Genomic DNA, 14,530 nt, shown 5'->3' with positions numbered 1-14,530 from the left:
AACATAGTTTTGGTTCGTAAAAGATATTTCAATTTTCTCAATGTTTCTTCAGGTATTTGGGTAAGACATTTGACTGCAAATCTGGACCACCACCATCACATTGACAGCAACGATGCCTTTATCTGTAATCTTAACTCTATCATTTTCTGGGTTTATCGTTGTTAAACAGAGTCCTTTCGTTAGTTCGACAAACCATAGCCATTCCATTCTACTATTTTACCATCTAACCAATAGTAGCTACAGGTCCACTACTATTCTCTCTACTGTTTTACCATATAACCAACAGTAGCTACAGGTCCACTACTATTCTCTCTACAGTTTTACCATATAACCAACAGTAGCTACAGGTCCACCACTATTCTCTCTACTGTTTTACCATATAACCAACAGTAGCTACAGGTCCACTACTATTCTCTCTACTGTTTTACCATATAACCAATAGTACCTATTGTTCTACTACCATTCCTTTAACTGTTCTACAATTTAACCAATAGGAGGTATAAATACACTACCATTACTTCTACTGTTGTGCTATCTAACAAATAGTAGCTATATTTCCACTACCACATCCATTGATGTCCTACTATCTAACAACTAGGAACTATACGACCACTACCATTACCACCAATGTTTTACCATGTAACCAAGAATACCTATAGGTCCACTACCATTCCTTCAACTGTTCTACCATCTAACCAGTAGTACATATAGTTCCACTACCATCCTCTCTATTGTACTACAGTTTAATCAATAACAGCTATATAGTTCCACTACCATCCCCTCTATTGTACTACAGTTTAATCAATAACAGCCATATAGTTCCACTACCATCCTCTCTATTGTACTACAGTTTAATCAATAACAGCTATATAGTTCCACTACCATCGTCTCTATTGCACTACAGTTTAATCAATAACAGCTATATAGTTCCACTATCATCCTCTCTATTGCACTACAGTTTAATCAATAACAGCTATATAGTTCCACTACCATCCTCTCTATTGCACTACAGTTTAATCAATAACAGCCATATAGTTCCACTACCATCCTCTCTATTGTACTACAGTTTAATCAATAACAGCTATATAGTTCCACTACCATCCTATCTATTGTACTACAGTTTAATCAATAACAGCTATATAGTTCCACTACCATCCCCTCTATTGTACTACAGTTTAATCAATAACAGCTATATAGTTCCACTACCATCCTCTCTATTGCACTACAGTTTAATCAATAACAGCCATATAGTTCCACTACCATCCTCTCTATTGCACTACAGTTTAATCAATAACAGCCATATAGTTCCACTACCATCCTCTCTATTGTATTACAGTTTAATCAATAACAGCTATATAGCTCCACTACCATCCTCTCTATTGTACTACAGTTTAATCAATAACAGCTATATAGTTCCACTACCATCCTATCTATTGTACTACAGTTTAATCAATAACAGCTATATAGTTCCACTACCATCCCCTCTATTGTACTACAGTTTAATCAATGACAGCCATATAGTTCCACTACCATCCTATCTATTGTATTACAGTTTAATCAATAACAGCTATATAGTTCCACTACCATCCTCTCTATTGCACTACAGTTTAATCAATAACAGCCATATAGTTCCACTACCATCCTCTCTATTGTACTACAGTTTAATCAATAACAGCTATATAGTTCCACTACCATCCTCTCTATTGCACTACAGTTTAATCAATAACAGCCATATAGTTCCACTACCATCCTCTTTATTGCACTACAGTTTAATCAATAACAGCCATATAGTTCCACTACCATCCTCTCTATTGCACTACAGTTTAATCAATAACAGCTATATAGTTCCACTACCATCCTCTCTATTGTACTACAGTTTAATCAATAACAGCCATATAGTTCCACTACCATCCTATCTATTGTACTACAGTTTAATCAATAACAGCTATATAGTTCCACTACCATCCTCTCTATTGTACTACAGTTTAATCAATAACAGCCATATAGTTCCACTACCATCCTATCTATTGTACTACAGTTTAATCAATAACAGCTATATAGTTCCTCTACCATTCTCTCTATTGTACTACAGTTTAATCAATAACAGCTATATAGTTCCACTACCATTTCCTCTATTCCTAATGAAATAATGCCGCGTATATTACATTACTAATGCCAGTTATTTCCCTCCCAAAGTTGTTTCAGGGATATGATACGACAAGTCATATTTTCGAGAAACGTGGATTATATTTAATATGGAAATGTTCCTGACTAATTCGAGAGATGTTGAAAATACGTAACGTGAAATTGTTTATAATTGCTTCTAGAAACAATGACCATATTTAAAATAGAATGTTGCTTATAACACGTTAAGGAGACGGTGCTAATATTTATATTTATATTACTTATGGTTTTTACGGTAAAAGGTGTTAATTTTAGTTTGATATTTTTCATTATTAAGAAAAATTTATTATGTGTAATATTGTACGGTTTCATATATTTAATCTTATGTAATATTATACGGTTATATATATTTAATCTGGAATGATTTATCATTTAGCAGTGTACATATTGTTTATTAAACAGTGAGATAATAAAACTGATTTCAATGCAAAACAGGTTCCTAGTTTAGAGCGTTGAGAAAATATTTTAACCGCAGTTGTCTGAAATATTGAGATAATTTTACCACTGTTGTTTTGAACATTCAGATAATTCTTTTGTTATTTGTTAGAGCATTGGGATAATTCTTAGCATTGGTGTTTATAAAACTGGAATTATTCTTACTATCATTATTGGTCTCCCACTAGTACAGCTGTAAGTTTACAGACTTACAGCGCTAAAATCAGGGGTTCGATTCCCCTCGGTGAACTCACCAGATAGCCCGATGTGGCTTTCCTATAGTAAAACACTGTCATTGCTTTAAAAAATCTAATAACATAAATCTACTTATTCTATAAATTCGAATGATGTAAATAGGTTTGTTCTATAAAGTTACAGTAATGACTGATAAGGAGTTTTAACATATTCCTTGTTGATTTTCATTTTTTCCTAAAAACCCGTCGATATAGTTATGGGAAAGTAAGAACTCATGGATGTAGCTATGAAGAACTAAAAACCCGTAGATATAACTCTGGAAAACTAGGAACCCCTAGATATAGCTATGATAAAGTAAGGACCCATAGATATAGAACCTGTAGATATAGTTATGGAAAAGTAAGAACTCATGGATGTAGCTATGAAGAACTAAGAACCCGTAGATATAACTCTGGAAATCTAGGAACCCTAGATATAGCTATGATAAAGTAAGGACCCATAGATATAGAACCTGTAGATATAGTTTTGGAAAAGTAGGAACTCCTAGATATTAATTATGGAAAACTAGCATCCCTTAAATATAGCTATAAAAATTAGGATAATTTAGATATAGCTTTGGAAAAACTAAGAACCTTTAAAAAAAAACAACGTAATCTTTCGAAAGAATCATGAGTAAACAAGAACCTATGTTAAAATCTGTTGGTAAAATAGGAACCTATGGAAGGAAGCATACAAATAACAGATAGATTTGTAGGAAAACAATGACATTCAGATAGATATACCCACTGACAAACTAATAACATGTAAATATGACTACGGGAAACTATGAGCCTGAAGATATAGTCATAAGAAAGAGTCTGAAGATATAGTTATAGGAAAACTATAAACCTGTAGCTAGAACTATGAAAAACTAGGAACACGTAGATGGACCTATAGTTAAGTCTGTGGAAAAATTTGGAACCTACAAATAGAGCTGTGGAAAGCTATAAACCTGTAAGTATAGCTGTGGAAAGCTATAAACCTGTAAGTATAGCTGTGGAAAGCTATAAACCTGTAAGTATAGCTGTGGAAAGCTATAAACCTGTAAGTATAATTGTGGAAAGCTATAAACCTGTAAGTATAGCTGTGGAAAGCTATAAACCTGTAAGTATAGCTGTGAAAAGCTATAAACCTGTAAGTAAAGTTGTGGAAAGCTATAAACCTATAAGTATAGCTGTGGAAATCTAGAAACTTGTAAACAAAGCTATGGAAAGCTAGGAACCTGAATATATAGTGTGGAAATCTAGGAACCAGAAGATATAGTGTGGAAAGCTAGGAACCTGAATATATAGTGTGGAAATCTAGGACCCTGTACACAGAGCTATATAGAACTAAATAAAAACTAGGATCATGTATATAAACAAATAAAAACTAGGGACATGTAGATATAGCTAAATAGAAACTAGGGATATGTAGATATAGCTAAATAGAAACTAGGGATATTTAGATATAGCTAAATAAAATCTAGGGATATGTAGATAGATTTTCGTTAGCGTAAGAATCATTTCTTTACCTGTCACGAATTTGTTAGCAAATCATCAGAAAATTTTATCTAGTTTAAAAATGTAGACCGGATATAATCTGGATTTTCTTGTTGTTTCATGTAAACAGGATAACAGTTAAAAACTAAAGCTTTACTTAACTGTTACACATCAAACCTTTTTTTCCGTCTTGATGCTATATTTAGGATAACGTTTCCCATCTCCAGCTGTTTAAATCTGTATGCAAAAGTAGTGAACATGTGATTTTTTAAAGCACTGTAAACAGAGGTATTTTGTAAATCACGTTTTTTGGTGTTGGTATATCAATTTAATGTATCGATCAAATATCTTAGAAATTCATAGTAACTTAGCTTTCCCCTGCTTTCCTATTACGATATCATTATTTCTATAGTTTTGTTGCTTGTATAGACTGAATAGCGCACAACTTTGTTTAACGAGCGGCTTGCCTGACAAAGTCCATTAGCAACGATGTTCGTACAGACACAAATGAAGCACGCCATTTGCTTGTAGTTGTTAGGCTAGTACAAATAGGTCGTTACAGTAAATGTTTGTGAAGAAAAGTTCTCTTCAGCTCTCCAACCACATGTTCTTAGTTATTTATATATTCACATTTTTACATCAGAGCAGAAAAAGTGCATGTTTGGACCAGTAGAGTCTCAGACTTTATTAGGATTACAACAGAATTCAGTAGTCCGAAATTATTAACTTGTAACACTGGAAAACCACATATTTAGGGTATTATGGCGTTGTACATCACAAGAAAAAAGTAAATTTGTGGACTTAAGAAACTAAAATACGAGGTTCTATACCTCGCGGTGGCTAGAGTGCAAGTAACCAATCTTCTATATTTGCGCTAAAACAAAAGCAATAACAATATGCGAGTGTATTTTAGTACAAAACGGTATTTTGTTGGATTATGCAAAGTTATTAGACAGTATCATTAGATAACCATGTATTCATATATGTATATTTTAAAACTGTGTCCCTAGCTCTAGTTATGCACTTCGATTAGGAACACATACATAGAAACGTCTAACACAAACAGCACAAGTAGAGCATTCATTGGCATAAGAATGTGAGAAACCTAACTTTCAAGATTAGCAAAACTACGAATGTAAGCTGCTTTAGAAGCCATGTGTATGGAGAGTTCACTCAACTCGAGTCAATAACCAGGTTAACCATTTTATATATACTAATGGAGGTGAATGTTATTTGATTGTGTATGCTTCCTGTTAACACACAATCTCACACTAACATTATTCTAATTACATATAACTGGGTTTTCTTAATCTCACCTGACATATTAATTACATATGAGTGATTTATATATCATAACTGTTTCGTATTTTGTTTCAATATAGCCAGTTTTTATGCCGTAATGGCTATTCATTAAAATTAAAATTATATACCGATTTCATGTTGCAATCAAATGTAGTTGATTTTAGATTATTCTAGTACTGTATCATATGTACTAAACCTGGTTTTATGATATACTGCTCTTATGTCTTATATACATACACTGCTGGCCAAAATCTTAAGGCCAATAAACATAAAGACAAAATATGCATTTTGCGTTGTTAGACTCAACCACTTATTTGAGTAGAGCTTCGAAAGATGACAATAAAAAAAGGAAAATAAAAAAAAAAAACTTTTATAGCATTTAATAGGGAAAATGTAAACACTATGAAATTAGCCTAAATACTAGCTGGTCAAAAGTTTAAGACCATACCGAAACAAAGCGTTAATCGGTAAACACGTAACGAAATTTAGTCATTTGTGTTCAAGCATTAGCATTTTCAACATCTCCCTATGACATCTCCTGTGTTACATTGGGTAAAAACATGGCAAAGGCTAAAACGTTGACAGTTTGAACGTGACAGAGTTGTCGAGCTGCAAAACAAGGTCTCTCTCAACGTGCCATCGCTGATGAGATTGAACGTAGTAAAACTGCTATTGCAAATTTCTTAAAAGATCCTGAGGGACACTGAACGAGAATTTCAAGCGGTCGGACCAAGAAAATTTCGCCGGCGTTGAGCAGGAGGATTCGACAGGTTGTCCAGCAAGACACCAGCCAATCGTCGAAGCAGATTAAAGCCCTTATGGACGCAGAATGCAGCTCAAGAACAATAAGATAGCATCTAGGAGAGAAAGACTTTAAAAATTGTAAACGTCTTCAAAGGCCACGCCTCCTTCCACACCATGTAACAGTTCGGTTAAACTTTCTGAGAAGCACCAAACATAGGACGTAGAAAAGTGGAAGAAGGTTTTGTTCTCTGATGAGAAAAAAATTAACCTGGATGGTCCAGATGGCTTCCAACGTTACTGGTACGATAAGGGTATCCCACCGGAGACATTTTCTACACGACACAGTGGAGGAGGTCCCATCATGATCTGGGGTGCTTTCTCCTTCCATGGAACAATGGAGCTTCAGGTTATGCAGGGGTGTCAAACAGCAGCTGGCTACATTGGCATGTTGGAGAGAGCATCTTTATTGACTGAAGGCCCTCACTTGTGTGGAAATGACTGGGTCTTTCAGCAAAACAACGCTGCAATCCACAATGCCTGCAGAACAAAGGACTTTTTCATGGCGAATAACGTGATTCTTTTGGACCATCCAGCGTGTTCGTCTGAACTGAACCCCATTGAAAATATTTTGGGGTGGATGGCAAGGAAAGTCTATAGAAATGGATGCCAATTCCAAACAATGCATGATCTTCGTGAGGCCGTCTTCACCACTTGGAATAACATTCAAGCCAACCTTCTGCAAACACTTATATCGAGCATGCCAAAGCGAATGTTTGCAGTTATTCGCAATGACGGCCGTGCATCACTACTGAGACCTTTTGTTGGGCATTCCCTACCCTGTTTAGGACTTCTTTTTCGTATGGTCTTAAATTTTGACCAGCTAGTATTTAGGCTAATTTCATAGTGTTCACATTTTCTCAATTAAATGCTAAAAAATATTTTATTTTTATTTTCCCTTTTCTTATTTTCATCTTTCAAAACTCTACTCAAATAAGTTATTGTGTCTAACAACGCAAAATGCATATTTTTTCTTCATGTTTTTTTCTGGCCTTAAGATTTTGGCCAGCAGTGTATATATATTGGTTTCATGTTTTATTCATATAGTTTGGTTTGTTTAGAATTTCGCGCAGAGCTACACGAGAACTATCTGCTTAGACGTTGCTAATTTAACAGTGTAAGACTAGAAGCTAGGCAGCTAGTCATCACCACCCACCGCCAACTCTTGGGCTACTCTTTTACCAACAAATAGAGGGATTGATCGACACTTTATAATGCCCCATGGCTGAAATGACGAGCATGTTTGTTGTGAAAAGGATTCGAACCCGCGACCCTCAGATTACGAGTCGAGAGCCTTAACCACCTCGCCATGCTGGGCTTTATTCATATAGATATACTAGTTGAGTTCACTTTCATATTTAGTATCTCCTTATCGTTGTTAAATAGCACCTTATCTGTTCATTACGACATACTTCCAGAACTATAGAAGATCATGAGAGAGGAGACTTCAAGTACAATAAAAGATTACAAGAGGAAAGACTTGTAGCATTATAGAAGATCAAGAGAGAAGAACTTGTAGGATCGTAGAATATGAAAAAAGAAAACTTCGAGTATTATAGAAGATAAAGAGAGAAGAACTTGTAGGATCGTAGAATATGAAAAAAGAAAACTTCGAGTATTATAGAAGATAAAGAGAGAAGAACTTGTAGGATCGTAGAATATGAAAAAGAAAACTTCGAGTATTATAGAAGATAAAGAGAGAAGAACTTGTAGGATCGTAGAATATGAAAAAAGGAAAACTTCGAGTATTATAGAAGATAAAGATAGGACAAACCTTTAGAACTAGAGAAGAACAAGAAAGGGCAGAAATTTGTAGGATTTTAGAAGTTGTAGAGAGGACAGACTTGTATTATAGAAGATTAAGAGAGAAAAACTTATAGAATTATTGAATATGAAAGAGGGAATACTTGTAGGGTTTTAAAAGTTCAAGAGAGGGCAGACATGTATTATAAAAAGATCAAGATCAGGAAACTTCCAGGACTGTAGAAGATGAAGACAGGACAGAATTCTAGAACTGTAGAAGATAAAGAGAGAAGAGACTTCAAGTATTATAGAAGATTACAAAAGGAAATACTTGTAGTATTATAGAAGAGCAAGAAAGGGGAAACTTCTAGAATTGTTTCATTGAAGATCAAAAGAGGAAAATCTTTTAGGATTATAGAAGACCAAGAGAGGAGAGACTTGTATTGTAGAATGCTCAAGAGTGAGAAACTTCTACGATTGCAGAAGATGAAAGAAGGAAACTTGTAGGATGAGAGAAGATCAAGAAAGGCCAGGCTCGTATAATAGAAGGTCAAGAGAGAAATACTTCTAGTATTGTAAGAGATGAAGATGGACAGTCTTCTAGAACTATAGAAGATCAAGAGAGGAAATTCTTGAAGGATTGTACAAGGTCAAGAGGGGACAAACTTCTAGAACTAAAGAAGGTCAAGACAAAGTCTTACATGTGTTAAGACTTCTAGTATTGTAGAGGAATATAGGAGTGGTACTTGCAGATTTGTAGGAGATGATGAGACAAAGCACTTGCATGATTGGAGAAGATCAAGAGAAGAGAGAGAGATATTATAGAAGATCAAAAGAGAGAAACTTCTATGATTGCAGAAGGTGACAGAAAAATTTGTAGGATAATTGAAGATCAAGGAAGAAAAATATTGTAGGCTTGTAGTAGATAAAGAGACGAAACACTTTTAGGATTATAGAAGATCAAACGAGGAGAGACTTGTATTATGGAAGATCAAGAGAGAGAAACTTCTAGGAATGCAGAAGATGAAAGAGTGAAAACTTGTAGGATTATAGAAGATAAAAATAAGTCAGACTTCTAGAACTATGGAACATCAAGAGAGGGTAAACTTGAAGGATTGTTGAAGATGAAGAGAGGGAAACATGCTGGACTTTAGAAGATCAAGAGAAGAGAAACTTGTATGATGGAAGATGAAAGAGGAAATTTTGTAGAATTATAGACGATCAAGAGAGGCCGGGTTTGTATTACAGAAATTCAAGAAACTTCTAGTATGTGAAAATCAAGAGAGGGCAGACTTCTTGAACTATAGAAGGTCAAGAGAGAGAATGTTGTAGGATTATAGAAAATCAAGAGAGGGCAGACTTCTTTAACGACAGAAGGTCAAGAGAGAGAATGTTGTAGGATTATAGAAAATCAAGAGAGGGCAGACTTCTTTAACGACAGAAGGTCAAGAGAGAGAAAGTTGTAGGATTATAGAAAATCAAGAGAGAGCAGACTTCTTTAACGATAGAAGGTCAAGAGAGAGAAAGTTGTAGGATTGTAGAAAATCAAGAGAGGGCAGACTTCTTTAACGATAGAAGGTCAAGAGAGAGAAAGTTGTAGGATTGTAGAAAATCAAGAGAGGGCAGACTTCTTTAACGATAGAAGGTCAAGAGAGAGAAAGTTGTAGGATTGTAGAAAATCAAGAGAGGGCAGACTTCTTTAACGATAGAAGGTCAAGAAAGATAAAGTTGTAGGATTGTAGAAGATGAAGAGAGGATAGACTTCTGGAACTATAGAAGATCAATATAGAAAAAAACTTCAATTATTATAGAACAACAAGGGAGGGGAACAAGGGAAGATTACAGAAGATAAAGATAGAGCAGACTTCGATAACTTTAGAAGATAAAGAGAGGGTTAACTTTAGGATCGTTCAATATGAAAAGATTGGAAACTTCTAGGATTGATCGCATTACAGAAAATCAAAGAGGGAAACTTGTAGGAATAAAGAAGATCAAGAGAGGGAATATTGTAGGACTGTATCATAGAAAATCAAGAGAGGGAATATTGTAGGACTGTATCATAGAAATTCAATGAATAAATGCTTAAATGGTAAGTATTTATTTCATGATGAAGTAATTATTTCATGATGAAATATTCCAACTCAATTACAACAGTGATGATTTAGTGAATAAAGCTCTGAATCAATGAAACTAACCTAATCGCAACTTTTCCGCAAGCTTAATCCTGTTAACAAAACTATTTAGAAGAAGTAGAATCCTAGTAGCAGCTTAGGGCGATAACTATAATGTTGCACGCAAGGCTTGTAGGCCTACATGCAGAAAGTCTTATGGTTATACCGTCTTATAATTAACACTGTCTTATAAATTAACCTTACTTTAAAATTATTATAATAATGCTGAAAGATATCTGTGGTTTTCATCAAACCATTTTACCAGCTTGAGAATTCATAAAAAATTCAAACATATATTCGATCAGAAATGACGTATATGATGAATATACGCCCCCATTCGGTTACTTCTGTGGCTACATATATATATACACATACAACTTTCAGTAGATAGCGTGACTAGTGACAATTTATTTGTAAAACTGTCACCAGAACGTAACACAACGCAAGTGTTTTTCGCTACAACGCTATGAGTCGAGCATTTTTTATTTTGCCATTTGAACAGGGCGTGCCCCAGAGGCTAGCGTGCTCCGGCTGTGTTTATAAGGGTCCGAGTGAATGCAGTTAGTCGCTACGAAAACGAGTGTTTAACGTAAGGTCAGTAAATTTAATATAAAGTTGACGATCACTTCCAAAAATACAGTCAAACGAGAGTAACCGAGGGTTTAGCAGTAGATAAGTGTTCATTAGCTGAGATTCGCTTTGTTTATCACATCAGATCAGGGACAGCGAGTTAGTCTAGTCTCAGTGAATTATTGTACGAATATCAGAAATATATATATATATAAATTATCAATAGTTTAATTTATAAGATGTGTAACACTTTTCTTGATAAATATATGTTGTTGTTGCTTTCATTTTATTTTACAAACCTAGGTATTTACAATAATTATTTTACCACTTAATTAACAGATGGAAAGTTAAACAGAAATAGATTTGGGTTTGAACGATTCAAAATAAGTTTAAAAACGGTACGGACCCAAGTAACAGAAACATCATGTGTGGAAACAAACTGTAATCCAATTTTAGGGCAATGCAGAAACACCATGTGTGGAAACAAACTGTAATCCAATTTTAGGGCAATACAGAAACACCATGTGTGGAAACAAACTGTAATCCAATTTTAGGGCAATGCAAAAACACCATGTGTGGAAACAAACTGTAATCCAATTTTAGGGCAATGCAAAAACACCATGTGTGGAAACAAACTGTAATCCAATTTTAGGGTAATACAGAAACACCATGTGTGAAAAAAACTGTAATCGAGTTTTAGGGGAATGTTATTAGATATTTTAACTTCCATAATAAATGATGTGCTCTAAACAATTATAATATGATATCTGATTGATTTTGAACAATGACATTATAATACACGATTAACTTACTCTGAACAATGACTATAATACATGACTGACTTACAGTTAACAATAAATTTATAATACATGACTGACTTACTCTGAACAATCTCTTTTTAATATATGACTGACATACTCTGGACAATAATGTTATAATACATGACCGACCAATTCAACAGTTTCAGGTTGTTTCTCTTTGGACTGTTCATATTTTATAATGTAGAAATTCAAATTAACATGTCTCATGTAAATCTCTTACATGTACACAAGTACTTACTTTTAGTTATTGAATAGATTTATCAACGTTTTTCACACGCTATAATTTTAAATTGATTTACAAGAACATTTGTTGGTTCTCACCTTTCCTTTGTAGGCTCTTCAGTTACGAAACTATACACACAGACACCTGAGTTTAATGAAATCACTCACTCTGGTATAGCTACAGATTTAAGCTTTCCTAATGTACTGTTCAAACTTGTATAATAGAAATTAATGTAATGTTCACCCTGGTGTATAGAAATTAATGTAGTGTTCATACTCTACTAATGGAAATTAACGTAGTGTTGACATATATCGCGGCAACTAATGTAGTGTTCACACAAGTGTCAAAGAAAGTATTCATCTCATCAACCAATAGACTTTCAAAGCAGATTAACACCGTTCAACCTGTTATTACTTCTTTACAATGTACTAAAATCAAATTGTAATATGATCATTAACAGAATAGTTTATTAAATATCCTACACAACACCCTCTGAATCATGTTTTTACATGAATGTGCCTTTGTTAAAGCTGTCTGGAGAGACATATTTTACAGTTTATTTCGTTCAGAGCTATTGAATTGTAACACAGTATTTCACAATATTCTAACTAAATTGTTTTATTGTAACACACTAGGTATTGTTGTGTACTACTACACTGTAACAGAGTCAAATATCAGCAACTAATATGTGTAATAACTAATACTACGTAACTAACACTAACTTGTGCTAAGAGCAAAATAAGTTACATTGGCATTTCTTGTATCTGTTGTAAAATACAAAATGTATAATATACGTAATTCTTGTATTTGTAAAATACAAAATTTATGGCATAAGTATTTCTTGTATTTGTTGTAAAATACAAAATACGTGACAAAGGTATTTCCTTTATCTCTGAATGTAAAAGGTACATAAAAAGGTGCGTTCTCTAAGTTAGGAGTCCAAGTTACCGGCAAGTATGTGGTCAATGTATATGGTCAATGGCAAATGAGTCACATTCCCGGCGAGAGGATGAGATTGCCTGTAGCTCCTCAGTAAGTAACGTATAGAAATGTCTTTCATTGAAGATTTCCCCTCAACTAGGTTTGCTTATAAAATAAATAATATGTTTGCTTTTATTGGCAGTTTTGTTTAAGTTTGACTAGTAACAGTTACCAAATACCAGCTAATTTACGTTATTCATTAAACATATCCTTCTAGCATATTGTTACAGAACAACAACAATGTAACTTAGTCTTTCAGAACCTCTTGACAGAGCGCAGATAGCCCTCTTGTAGCTTTGCACGAAATTCAAAAAACAAACTCTTCACAAAATTACTGCAATGTAGAACATCGATACCAAACTGCTACATCATGAATTATGGATATAGTTCATAATAGAGATCGCCCATTTGTTCTTCTTTATTATTATTTAATATTATTCCACCAGCATACAGCGAAAATTGCTGGAAAATATTACTAAATGCATTATTGCACTTTTTATGGTAGTTTTTTTAACTACCTATCAAGAAACAACGGCTGTATAAACGTTGACATCCAATTGTTTTAATGTAGTCTGTAGTGTATATGGAGTCTCATACTCTACTATATGCACACGTGTATAGGTGCGTGCAAGTCACGAAGGTAATTCAGTGTTTACATGGCAAGCATGACACATATACCATAGATATTATTAACTTATTGTTCAATCTGTATTGAGATCTGGTATTATTTGCTTATCTATATTGTTCCTACCCTTTTGGAAACAACGTTGTTGACAGGATAACAGTTTTTAGTCTTGTTTTGTACCATTGCATGATAGATTTCGGCCATGTTACACAAACACTGTGTAACATTACAAAAACACATCTTGGTTGTATCCCACAACAAATATCTTTACAAAGTTTATAATATAGTATCGAGCTCAGTTTCGAGCTTCGGATCGGCAACCATCGTGACGCCTGATGGTAAGTGTCGAATTATAGCCAATACTGAGTGGTTGAGAATTTTATAGGTACTGAAAATACATCAACCATTCTTGAAGATAACTGTGAAGAGTGGGAAGAATGGATAAAATAGTAAATAGTGAAAATGGTGAATATTCCAGGTGAAAGTGAGGCAGTAATTGTGTAGCTATAGATATTTTATTTAGAAAATACTTAATTTTAGATAAAGTATACAACAGCAACGGTCCACCAGATTTAGGGTCGTCACAGTGGAAGATGGAAGTGTTCACGGCCCAAACACCATCAGAAATGTAGGGGGAAAGATATATTGATATAATGAATTCACAATTAACACATTTTAATCTTGTATTGTGTGTAGAATGTCACCCTAAGAGAACGTCTGTCCAGTTGCAACAAAATCGTGACCAGTCTTATTATGGTCAGTGGAGGGAAGACGAACTGAAAATATTTATTTGTATACATATGTTATTGTATTATGACACGTTTTGTTCTATTTTTATTGAATATATCCGCCTAATTTTATACAACTTGAAACATTCATATGGCTATCTATATATAAGACCGTACAACTTAGAAAGATGTAAAGCAGGCATTTATATATATGTACTTAGATATAAATAC

The sequence above is a fragment of the Tachypleus tridentatus genome, chromosome 1 (genome assembly GCF_004210375.1).
Source record: "Tachypleus tridentatus isolate NWPU-2018 chromosome 1, ASM421037v1, whole genome shotgun sequence".
Taxonomy (NCBI): domain Eukaryota; kingdom Metazoa; phylum Arthropoda; class Merostomata; order Xiphosura; family Limulidae; genus Tachypleus; species Tachypleus tridentatus.
The sequence above is the reverse complement of the archived record's forward strand: the minus strand, read 5'-3'. Positions refer to the sequence as shown.